Source organism: Erythrolamprus reginae, chromosome 3 (assembly GCF_031021105.1).
Source record: "Erythrolamprus reginae isolate rEryReg1 chromosome 3, rEryReg1.hap1, whole genome shotgun sequence".
Taxonomy (NCBI): Eukaryota; Metazoa; Chordata; class Lepidosauria; order Squamata; family Dipsadidae; genus Erythrolamprus; species Erythrolamprus reginae.
In genome coordinates, this window is record NC_091952.1 from 253,433,134 (window position 1) to 253,445,689 (window position 12,556).

Sequence of the window (12,556 nt, forward strand, 5' to 3'; positions counted from 1 at the left end):
GAAGCTCAAACTGTCCAGCGAGCTGCTAATACAGTTCTACAGAGGAATCATTGAGTCTGTCATCTGCACCTCTATAACTGTCTGGTTTGGTGCTGCAACCCAACAGGACCGACACAGACCTCAAAGGAGAATCAGAACTGCAGAAAAAACAATTGCTGCCAACCTGCCTTCCATTGAGGACCTGTATACTGCACGAGTCAAAAAGAGGGCGGGTAAAATATTTACTGACCCCTCACATCCTGGACACAAATTGTTTCAACTCCTACCCTCAAAAGGTTGCTACAGAGCACTGCACACCAAGACAACTAGACACAAGAACAGTTTTTTTCCAAACGCCATCACTCTACTAAACAAATAATTCCCTCAACACTGTCAGACTTTCTACTAAATCTGCACTTCTATTCTAATAGTTTTTCTCATCATTCCTTTCACCCATTTCCTCCCATGTTGATTGTATGACTGTAACTTGTTGCTTATATCCTAAGATTTTTATTAATATTGCTTCTTCATTGCTTATTTGAACCCTATGACAATCATTAAGTGTTGTACCACATGATTCTTGACAAATGTATCTTTTTCTTTTATGTACACTGAGAGCATATGCACCAAGACTAATTCCTTGTGTGTCCAATCACACTTGGCCAATAAAATTCTATTCTATTCTATTCTATTCTATTGAGTTGTAACCGCATTCCAGAAATAAAGTCCATTTCGTCCATAAGATCCTGTTTCCTCTCCTTCAACAATCACCCAGGTTCCAGTTTTATCTTACAAAAAGAAGCAGCCTCATCTCCAGATCCCACTGCCTGTGAATTTTTGGGTTTGCTCCCCAATCTGAGTGACTTTGCCATGCAAGGCAAATGAAGCAACTTTTCTTGGGATCTGCAAAAGTCGATTGTCAGGAAATTTACTGGCAGGGCAGCTAGCACTTCAGGGATGATGCTAATTTCTGCATTTTGCATTTTCCGAGGTGTCCCTTCATGGAGACTTTATGGCTTTTTGCTGCAACCTTTTCCATCCACTGCATCTAAAAGACATTCAGTAGGTGTCCTGAAGTCCCTACCACATCCCAGATTCAGGTACCTTCTTACAACTTGCTGGACCTGATGGTTAACATGATGAAAAGACTGCAGAGATTTTTCCCCTTTCTCTTTCTTTTTCTTTCTTTCTTTCCTTCCTTCCTTCCTTCCTTCCTTTTTCTTTCTTTCTAGCTTTCTTTCTTTTTTCTTTTTTCCCTCCCTTCCTTCTTCCTTCCTTTTCTCTCTCCCTTTCTCTTTCTTTTTGTCTTTCTCACTTTGTCTGTCTATCTATCTTACTTTTTCTTTCTTTCGTTCTTTTTCTTTTTCTTTCTTTCTTTCTCTTTCTTTCTCTTGCTTTCTTCTCTCCCTTTCTCACTTTCTCTCGTCCTTCTCTCTTTCTCCCTTTTCTAGCTATTTTCCTGTTATTCTTCCTGTCTTCCTTCCTCCCTCATCCTCCCTCCCTCCCTTCCTTTCTCTCTCTCTCTCTCTCTCATATTTCATTCTTTCTTTGTCATTCTCTCTCTCTCTTTCTTTCTTCTCTCTCCCTTTCTCCCTTTCTCTCTTCTTTCTCCCATTCCCCCCTCTTTCTATCTATCTCTATTTTCCTCTTATTCTCTCTCCCCCTCTCCCTCCCTCCTCTCTCTCTTTCTCTCTCTCTCTCTCTCTCTCTCTCTCTCTCTCTCTCTCTCTCTCTCTCTCCTTTTTTACACTGAGCTCCAGTTACTCTGGTGCCAATGGTGTCTCCCCATCACCCTCCAAATCCTTACCTGCCTGTTCCCCCACCGGGGCTGAAGAAGCTCCGATGCAGATCGCCTCTTTCCAGGTTGAAGATGCAACCGGCTGTTCTCGTAACTCCGGAGGGCTAAATCAATCTTGGAGCAGCGAAGCTTTGGGGTTTACTTTGAGATTGACGTCAGCGTTCTTTTTCCAGCATCCAAAACATTTTTTGGCAAAAGGCAGGAAGGGAAGTAGATTCATGCCCGGCTTTAAAACCGTCCTTACGACTGGGAAACGATTGGGCGGCCAGAGTGTGGCTCCAGTAAACAGTGGCTGTAATTGCCCATTTATATCCACCCTGATATTTCCAATTGCGCCTCTTGCGCCCTTCATTGGGGAGAATTCAGGCAGGTTTACGGCCCGCTGGTTTTTACAAGGATGAGTTTAACTAGGAAATCATTGTGTAGCTTTTCAGGACGTTTTGTAAACTCTCTCAGAAGAAGAAAAAATAAAAAAATCCGGCGGAGGCATGGGTCAGAGTAGCGCAGCCCTGAGCCATCCAAAGGATTTATGTCTTGGTTTCCTGGAGAGAATTTAAAGCAAGTGGATCTTTTTTTAGATTAGGAAAAAAGGGATTTCTCAGAAGGAACGTAGTAAAGCTTATAAAATTAGACTGCAAGGAGAAAAAGGAGACGGAAGGAAGGAAGGAAGTAAAGAAGGAAGGAGGAAATGGGCAGGAGAGAGGGTGGAATGAAAAAAGGAATGAAGAAAGGAAAAGAGAAGGGAGTGAGGAAGGGAGAAAAATAAGTGGAGGGAGAGAGGGAGGTAAGAAGGAATGAAGAAAAGAAAGGAATGAGAGGAAAAGGGAGAGAGGAAAGGAGAGAAGAGGGTGGAGTGAGTGAGGAAGGAAGGAAGCAAAGAAAGAAGAATGGAAAGAAATAAGGAAGGAAGGGAGGGAGGAAGCAAAGAAGGAAAGAAGGAAGGAAGGAAGGAAAAAAGAAAGAAAGAAAGAAAGAAAGAAAGAAAGGGAGGAAAGAAACATATGCACCAAGACAAATTCCTTGTGTGTCCAATCACACTTGGCCAATAAAATTCTATTCTATTCTATTCCATTCTATTCACATGTTACCACAGCCCCCACAATTTCTCAACCTTGATAATTAACGGAGCAATCTTGATAATAAAGGAGCCCAGAATAAGTCTTCCTAGAGACTTAATTCACACATATATTTATTTGGATTACATGGAATTATCTCCCCCAACCCCAACTAATAGTTTGGGTTTATATAACGTATCAAGAATGAAAACAGGTTAAACCCAATCACAGTAAGTATGTTGGGTGAATGTTTCTGCACATTTTTTTCTGTGAAAGTTAAGAGTATTAAAGTTACTTCTGAGTTATTAATTTCCTCTGGAGATCATCCCTTCTCCTCCTCCTCCTCTTCCTCCTCCTGCTCCTCCTCCTCCTCCTCCTCCTCGCCTTCTCCTTCTTCTGCTTCTCCTCCTCCTTCTTCAGTAAGTATGTTTCTGCAAATTTTTTAATCTGTGAAGGTTAAGAGTATTACAGGAACTTCTGAGTTATTAATTCTCTCTGGAGATCATCCCTTCCTCCTCCTCCTCCTCCTCCTCCTCCTTCTCCTCCTCCTCCTCCTCCTCCTACTACTACTACTACTATCCTCCTCCTCCTCCTCCTCTTCTTCTTCCTCCTCCTCCTACTAAACATCATACAGTCTACCTGCCCTATTATAGCAAGAGCCTAACAAACTTCAGGTCTGGGAGCAAAGCCAAATTTTAAAGACTTGCAGAATCCCGGTAGAATGGGGGGAGGGGGAAGCTGTTTCAGCAGTGGACCTGAGACTGAAAAGATGCATTTTGGGGGTCCGTCTAGATGGCAGAGGACCTGGTACCTCCTCCTCTGTCTGATCTGTCTGGATGGGCAGAAATCACCTGCTACCGACAGTTCTTCAAATAACCCGGCCCACAAAAGGATCACTTTGGGTACCAGGGGTTTCCAATGTATTTTCAGCCTGATAAAGAAGGCTAACACAATTCACCAGGCAACAAACAGAATAAGAGAATTGGAAGGGTTCTCGGAGGGAAACCTCTTCATGAATTCATAGAAAAGCATTAACAATCTTCACTCGGTTAAGAGGAAACAGGATATATTGATCTTAATCTATGCAAATATTTCTAGTTAATTTTATTTTGATTTGGCTGCCATTAGAATAAATATGGCATTCATTTCGGACCACCATGAGACAAAAAAGTTGTCCTTCTCAAAAATTTTATTTATTTTATTTTATTGGTTTGTTTTGTCAAGTACGTATTGGTTGGATACAAAGATATAATATTTATATACATTAGGACAGGGGCGGGAAGGCACACTGGTGCACTTATGCACGCTCAGTAATGGGCAGCCATAACTTTTACTGCCACACTGTGGGTGTAGCTTATTTTGTGGGTGTGTTTTGATGGTCATGTGACTGGGTAGGAGTGGCTTGCCGACCCTGTGACCAGGTGGGAGTGGCTTGAACAATCATCATCGTTCAAGTGAACTGTTAAGTCCTCGACTTACAACCTTACCAGTGTCGCTCGCTGGGGTGACAATTTGCTTCATGTTTCCCGCGCTCTCCTTCCTGGGTCGTCCCCCTTCCTCAGGCTGGGTAGCTAGGTGAACAGGTGTTGCCAGAAGCATAAATGCTGCCAGCACCGCTTCCACCCACGCCTTCTGCTTGCACCTCACTCGGGAGGTGGCCGTGTGAGGCTGGAGGGGAGCTGGGCAGGAGAGAGGGAAGCTTGTCCGAGGCCAGGAAGGAGGAAAGAGAAAAAAAGCAAGGAGCACAGACGCAGCAGCAGGGGGAAAAAGGAGAGCCGAGCCGAGACCAGTAATCCAGGAAGTGACAGCCGCCGATCAGCTGGAGCTGTGCACACATCTTCATTTCTGCCGGTGGAACTGTGTTCCACCCCATCCTGCCTGCTGCCCACCTCCGTACACGCCCCTTACTGACCTCTTAGGAATTGGGAGAGGTCAACAGTAGATAGTCTAAGGGTAAAGTTTTGGGGGTTAAGTGATGATACTACAGGTAGTGAGTTTCATGCATCAACTACTCGGTTACTCAAGTCGTATTTCCTGCAGTTGAGTTTAGTTGAGTTTCTCTTTTACTAGTATCACTTCTATAAATCTACGGAGAGGGGCAGCATAAAAATCTAATAAATAAATAAGTAAGTAAGTAAGTAAGTAAGTAAGTGAGTGAGTGAGTGAGTGAGTGAGTGAATGAATGAATGAATGAACGAACGAACGAACGAACGAATGAATGAATGAATAAATAAATAAATATTGTTATATCTTTGTATACCACCAATACATACTTGACAAAACAAACAAATAAATAAAAAAATCTCATGTATATTACCAATTTGTACTCGACAAAATAAATACTGTAAATAGATATTTTCCACTGTGGCAAGCATAAATATATAATTGAGATTTTTTTAAAAATACTTTATTGCATGTTAGGCTCTTTTGCACATTCGGTAACCGGTCAAATGAAAATAACCTCACGAATCTCCAAAGTTTGATTCTTGCAAAAGACACTTACTGGAATAACTGGTCCAATAACTGTCACAGCTAATCCTTCCTTCTCCCACCCCCTCAAAGAAAAATCTTTTATGACGTGGTGAGTGTGATTCTCACGTCCACCATCCAGATGTTCTGTTTCTCACAACCATTGAGAGTTGTGTGGAGTCAGTGCTGCTTGGTGTGTCTCACTGGACACACCCGTTGGGGTGTGAATTTTCACTTGGGCCCCGGGCCAAGAACGAGGTCCCTTGGTTAAGTTCTCTAGCTGGTTAAGGCAGGAAAAATGCAGATGTGCTGAGACAGTTCTGGCCTTTGGCTATATATAGCAGATAGATTTGCTATTTTTAAATTGATTATTTGTCAGGAGGAGGCTAGCAATGCGTTCCCATTTGGGTACAGATGGGGAAAAAAGTAGAAAGATGTCGCAAAGGCAACGGATCAAAGCAGCTCTGCCCACAGGACCTCAGTGCGCTGATTATCCACTCCAATTTTTGAAAACCAGAGGTAGTCCTGGTATAGCTCTCTCTCTCTCTCTCTCTCTCACACACACACACACATAACTATATCTACAGCAGCACGAAGCTTACAACTTCAGCCTGATGATGGTGAATGTGATTTCACCGAAACGTCGCATAGACACTCAAAATATTGCACGGGGCAAAACCCGAACTCAGAACAATCTGCATATATATATACAGTGATCTCTCGATTATCGTGAGGGTTCCGTTCCAAGACCCCTCGCGATAATCGATTTTTCGCGATGTAGGGTTGCGGAAGTAAAAACACCATCTGCGCATGTGCACCCTTTTTTCCATGGCCGCACATGTGCAGATGGTGGAGTTTGCATGGGCGGCGGGGAAACCCCGATCTTCGTCTGCTCGTTGCTGCTGTGGCCGCCCAGCAGCTGATCTGCTCGGCGGCAGCAGCAGCGAGCAGATGAAGATCGGGGTTTCCCCGCCGCCCACGCAAAGGGGAAACCCCGGCTCCTCGCTGATGCCCCCGCTCGCCCGCCCGCCCGCCGCCCGCCGCCCGCCAGCAAGAGGGGGAGAGATAGAGAAAGAGAGAGAAGGAAAGAAAGAGATGAGAGAGGGAGGAAGAGAGTGTGAGAGAGGAAGAAGCAAGATAGAGAAAGATAGAGAGAAAGAAAGATGAGAAAGGAAGGAAGAGAGTGACGTCATCGGGTGGAAAAATCGCGATATAGCGTTTCGCGAAGATCGAGATCGCGAAAATCGAGGGATCGCTGTATATATATATATATATATATATATATATATATATATATACATATATATATGTCACATGTTTTTTTTGCTGAATTTGAAAATTAAGAGAGACTAGGATAGATCTATTTCGGCCTTATTTTGGCCTCATCAGCTAGCCATACCCACTGGGACTTGAACCTGCAACCTTTGCCTTGTAAGGCGGAGAATTATCTTCTAGGCTACAGTATCCAATCCCTTCAGCTCTGCACCAGGGAAGAGTTACATATTTTTGTGTCGAATCATCCTGGTGTATTGAAGGAACATCACAGCTCCTTTTTTGCCTCTCAGCCCAACCCAGGGCCACTTCCAAGGCAGTTAATTTTATTGATATATATATTTACTTACATACTTACGTACTTACGTACTTACTTACTTACTTGTTTGTTTATTTGTTTGTTTATTTGATTTTTATGCCACCCTTCTCCTTAGACTAAGGGCAGCTTACAACATGTTAGCAATAGCACTTTTTAACAGAGGCAGCCTATTGCCCCCACAATCTGGGTCCTCATTTGACCCCCCTCGGAAGGATGGAAGGCTGAGTCAACCTTGAGTCTGTGATGAGATTTGAACCGCTGACCTTCAGATCTACAGTCAGCTTCAGTGGCCTGCAGTACAGCACTCTACCTGCTGCGCCACCCCGGCTTCTTGGCGATGGCCCTAAGTGAACCACCAAGATTACAGACCAATTCTTACCTCGAACCTTTGCTGCCCAGGGTGAAAGCTTCAGTGGAAATTCAAGATTTTTACAAGGGTGCCAGACTGATTTTTGGGAAATTGGGGCTTTGAAATTACACAGGAAGAATCAATGATTTCTATTTATTTATTTATTTATTTATTTATTTATTGGATTTGTATGCCGTGGACTCAGGGCGGCTGACAACAGTGATAAAAACAGCATGTAACAATCCAATACTAAAACAACTAAAAACCCTTTATTATAAAACCAAACATACATACAGACATACCATGCATAAATTGTAAAGGCCTAGGGGGAAAGAATATCTCAGTTCCCCCATGCCTGGCGGCAGAGGTGGGTTTTAAGGAGCTCACAAAAGGCGAGGAGGGTGGGGGCAATTCTAATCTCTGGGGGGAGTTGGTTCCAGAGGGCCGGGGCCGCCACAGAGAAGGGAAGAAATAAGGAGGCCAAATTTGTCCTTTATTGATTTGAATTTCCACAGCCAACTTGCCATGGAACAACTTACTCTGGGACAAGAATGTTCCAACATTTCAGGGGTTGCCATAAAAAAGAGGGAGTGAAGCTATTCTCCAAAGCACCTGAGGGTAGAACAAGAAGCAGTGGGTGGAAACTAAACAAGGAGAGAAGCAACTTGGAACTAAGGAGAAATTTCCTGGCAGTTAGAACAATTAATGTGTGAAACAACTTGTCTCCAATAGTTGTGAATGCTCCTACACATTTGTCTGAAGTGTTGTAGGGTTTCCTGCCTAAGCAGGAGGTTGGACTAGAAGACCTCCAAGGTCCCTTCCAACTCCATTGTTCTGTTCTGTTCTATTCTGTTCTACTCTACTCACAAAGAAATAGGCTAATAGAATCATTAATGAAAGGATGCCAAAGAAGGGATAAAATCAAATGAGACTGAACTAAAATTCAAATATTTTTAAAATTATTTTAAACAATGACACTGTTGTGGTTGGCTCTGGCCCAGCTCCTGCCCCAGGGAATGTGGAGGTGGATGCAGGGGAAAATTCAACATGTCACAGGCCTGTGTTATTGCTGACTGAATCAGTTCAGAGTTTAGTTTCCTTGGACGAAGAAGAAGGTGGGAGTGACTCGGCAGAGGAGGGCTTGGCACACAGCCAAGGCAGCCAATCTTCCTTATCTTCCATTGATTCAGATGATGACAGATGAGGACCCACGCAAGCACAGAATTATGCGTAGAAGAGACCAAGTAAGGACATATTACAGGAAATAAGGGAGGCCACCTGTGTTTGGGTGGGGCTCCAGTAATTAGGGCTGCTGCTATAAATAGCAGCATGTGGGTTTGGCCGTTGTGGAAGAATATCTGATCGGAGTTCGTCAGGAATCCTGTGTTTTCTGGATTTTGTTGCTTTTTCACGCCTTTGAAACCAAAGCAGAGCAACGTGTGTGTGTGTGTGTCTCACTTCATTGGAAGAAGAAGGGGTGTGAAGTTTCTTCACAGCTGCTGGCTAAGTACTCAATGACTGCTTAAGAGAAATTGTACAGACTACCTGGTTGTTTTGGGACGAGTGCTCTTTGCAATACAAAAAGAGTGCTTAGTTTATTTTGAATTTTGTGTTAAAGAACATCGTTTTGAATTTTCTAACGTGTGTGTGTCTGAAATTTGTACCATTGAATTTTTAGGAGGCTCCTATCAGAGAGCCCGCAGAACAGACACTGAATTGTTGAATTGTCCTACAGCAAATTGACCAGTTGGCCATGGCCACTTGGCAGTTGTGAGTTGGCTGCAGCAAGTTATCCCATTCCTCACCAGGTGATGGTGACTTCTAGTCCAACCTTAGACACAAAAGCTGACTGGATGACTTTGGGTCAATTGCCAGGAGACTGTGAGTTCTAGTCACAAGGTTATCGTGATAGGGAAAACAAGAGGAAGAAGGGGTATTAGCAGTGAAGGGCTACCAAAAAATTTTCTACCCGCTGTGGCTTATTTTGTGGGTGTGGCTTTCTGGCCATGTTACCAGGTGGGAGTGGCTTGACAATCATGTGACTTGACCAAGGATTTTCCAAGGACCTCAAAACAATGCCCATATCAATGGACTCAAAACAAGCAGGTCATCGAATTCACCCCCATCCTAAAAGTGAGCAACTATAGAACAGTGAAATGATAGAAACATCTTACTTAGAATTATGAAAGCCACATTTTTGAGCATTGTCCTAAAGGTGGCCTTTGTGATTAAAATGGCCACTCACAAAATAATCACTTACTCAAAGGCAACAATCTAAAGTGTTCCTTGCTACTTTCACAGCCTAAGTGAACATCCCATAAGGCTCCATTCCGCATAATAGTCTTAACCCTCCTTCCTGCCGACTACCAAACAAAATCAAGGTTTCTGGCAAAACATTAGGTTTCAAGCATCATTCATTTTGTTTTTCTAGAGCAGGGGTCCCCAAACTTGGCAACTTTAAGACTTGTGAATTTCAATTCCCAGAATTCTCTAGCCAGCTATGAAGACCTCTGTTCTAGAGCAGTGTTTCCCAACCTTGACAACTTGAAGATACCTGGACTTCAACTCCCAGAATTCTCTAGCCAGCTATGAAGACCTCTGTTCTAGAGCAGTGTTTCCCAACCTTGACAACTTGAAGATACCTGGACTTCAACTCCCAGAATTCTCTAGCCAGCTATGAAGACCTCTGTTCTAGAGCAGTGTTTCCCAACCTTGACAACTTGAAGATACCTGGACTTCAACTCCCAGAATTCTCTAGCCAGCTATGAAGACCTCTGTTCTAGAGCAGTGTTTCCCAACCTTGACAACTTGAAGATACCTGGACTTCAACTCCCAGAATTCTCTAGCCAGCTATGAAGACCTCTGTTCTAGAGCAGTGTTTCCCAACCTTGACAACTTGAAGATACCTGGACTTCAACTCCCAGAATTCTCTAGCCAGCTATGAAGACCTCTGTTCTAGAGCAGTGTTTCCCAACCTTGACAACTTGAAGATACCTGGACTTCAACTCCCAGAATTCTCTAGCCAGCTATGAAGACCTCTGTTCTAGAGCAGTGTTTCCCAACCTTGACAACTTGAAGATACCTGGACTTCAACTCCCAGAATTCTCTAGCCAGCTATGAAGACCTCTGTTCTAGAGCAGTGTTTCCCAACCTTGACAACTTGAAGATACCTGGACTTCAACTCCCAGAATTCTCTAGCCAGCTATGAAGACCTCTGTTCTAGAGCAGTGTTTCCCAACCTTGACAACTTGAAGATACCTGGACTTCAACTCCCAGAATTCTGGGAGTTGAAGTTCAGATATCTCCAAGTTGCCAAGGTTGGGAAACACTGTTCTAGAGAATACTACAGTGTTCCCTCGATTTTCGCGGGTTTGAACTTCGCGAATAGCCTATACCACGGTTTAAAAAAAAAAATTAATTAAAAAATACTTTGTGTTTTTTTTCCCTATACCATGGTTTTTCCCACCCAATGACGTCATATGTCATCGTCAAACTAATAATTTTTGCAAATAAATAACAAAAAAAATAATTATTGTTAATAAATAATTATGTTTATAAATATCAGGATCACTAAGTGTCTTATTCAATGGTGAGTACCTGTAATAATGGCGAGTAAATGGTTGTTAAGGGAATGGGAAATGGTATTTTAAGGGTTTAAAGTGTTAAGGGAAGGCTTGCGATACTGTCCATAGCCAAAAATGGTGTATTTACTTCCGCATCTCTACTTCGCGGAAATTCGACTTTCGCGGGCGGTCTCAGAACGCATCCCCCGCGGAAATCAAGGGAACACTGTATAGCCATTCAGAAAGGAAGAGGAGGCAAAAACCCAGATCACATAGAATTAATTCCAGATCTTATCTCCTTCTACTTTGCCTAGACACTTTGCAGAATTGCCGGCTTTGGGGTTTCTAAATGCTTTCGGGACGAACGCAGAGGCTGCCCAAAGAGGACGCCCTGCATTTTCTTTCAACATCTTTCGGTGCAAATTGGATGCTCTGGGGTGGAGCTCCAGTTTTGCTACCCTACTACGTTCCCTCACCCACCCCGTCCGGACAGCAGCCCATCCCTGAATTAGGTAAGCTGGTCGCCTTGAGCTATTTATAAAAACAATAAATAGAATAGAACAGAACAGAATAGAAAAGAATAGAATTTTATTGGCCAAGTGTGATTGGACATACAAGGAATTTGTCTTTGGTGCATATGCTCTCAGTGTACATAAAAGAAAAGATACATTTGTCAAGAATCGTGTGGTACAACACGTAATGATTGTCATAGGGGTCAAATAAGCAATGAAAAAACAATATTAATAAAAATCTTAGGATACAAGCAACAAGTTACAGCCATACAGTCCTAACTGGGAGGAAAAGGATGATAGGAATGATGAGAAAAAATAGTAGAAATAGAAGTGCAGATTTAGTAAAAAGTCTGACAGTGAATTATTTATTTAGTAGAGTGATGGCATTCGGGGAAAAACTGTTTTGTGTCTAGTTGTTTTGGTGTGCAGTGCTTTGTAGCGAAGTTTTGAGGGTAGGAGTTAAAACAGTTTATGTCCAGGATGCGAGGGGTCAGTAAATATTTTCCCCGCCCTCTTTTTTAAAGGTGGATTATTTTAAAAAAAATTAAAATAAATAAATAAAATCACCCAGTTTTTGTTCAGCTAATTTTAGCGGGAAAGAGTTAAAACACATCCTTCCCCTTTGCCTTAAACTGGATAAGGGCGAATATCATTTCCTCTGGATGAATCGTTCCAGATATTTAAGAACTGGCATCTGCTCAAATTTTGGCAGAACTAAATATTACCAGCTGCCGCGGTCATGTCTACAAATGGGATTCTGGGCATTTAACGAGGCATTAATCAAATCTCCTTTTCTCACTGAAATTTTTAAACATGATCTGGGAGCAATTTGTTCCGCTCAAAAGGCTGATATTCTCAAATCAAACTCAACAGGGGTCATCCGATGATTTTAATCCGTTAAATAGGTTGAGACAGAATACTAAACCACGATTTAACTTCTGAGAACAAGAAGAAAAGGGTGGATGTTAGATGCAAAAATTATGAAACTCTGATTCCCAATGAGACCAAGGGCTGGGTGGTTGAAGGATCGATTCAAAGGCCCCATAAACAGGAGAATTTATGGACTGCTTTGCATTTTCCCACCCAATTAAAATTATTATATATATATAACAATAATAACAAAAGATTTAAGTGCCAAAGCCCACTGCAACAGTATAGCCAAGAAGGCTTCAAGAGTTGTAAACCTAATCCTATGTAGTTTCTGCTCTGGCAATTTCTCATTACTCACCAGAGCTTACAA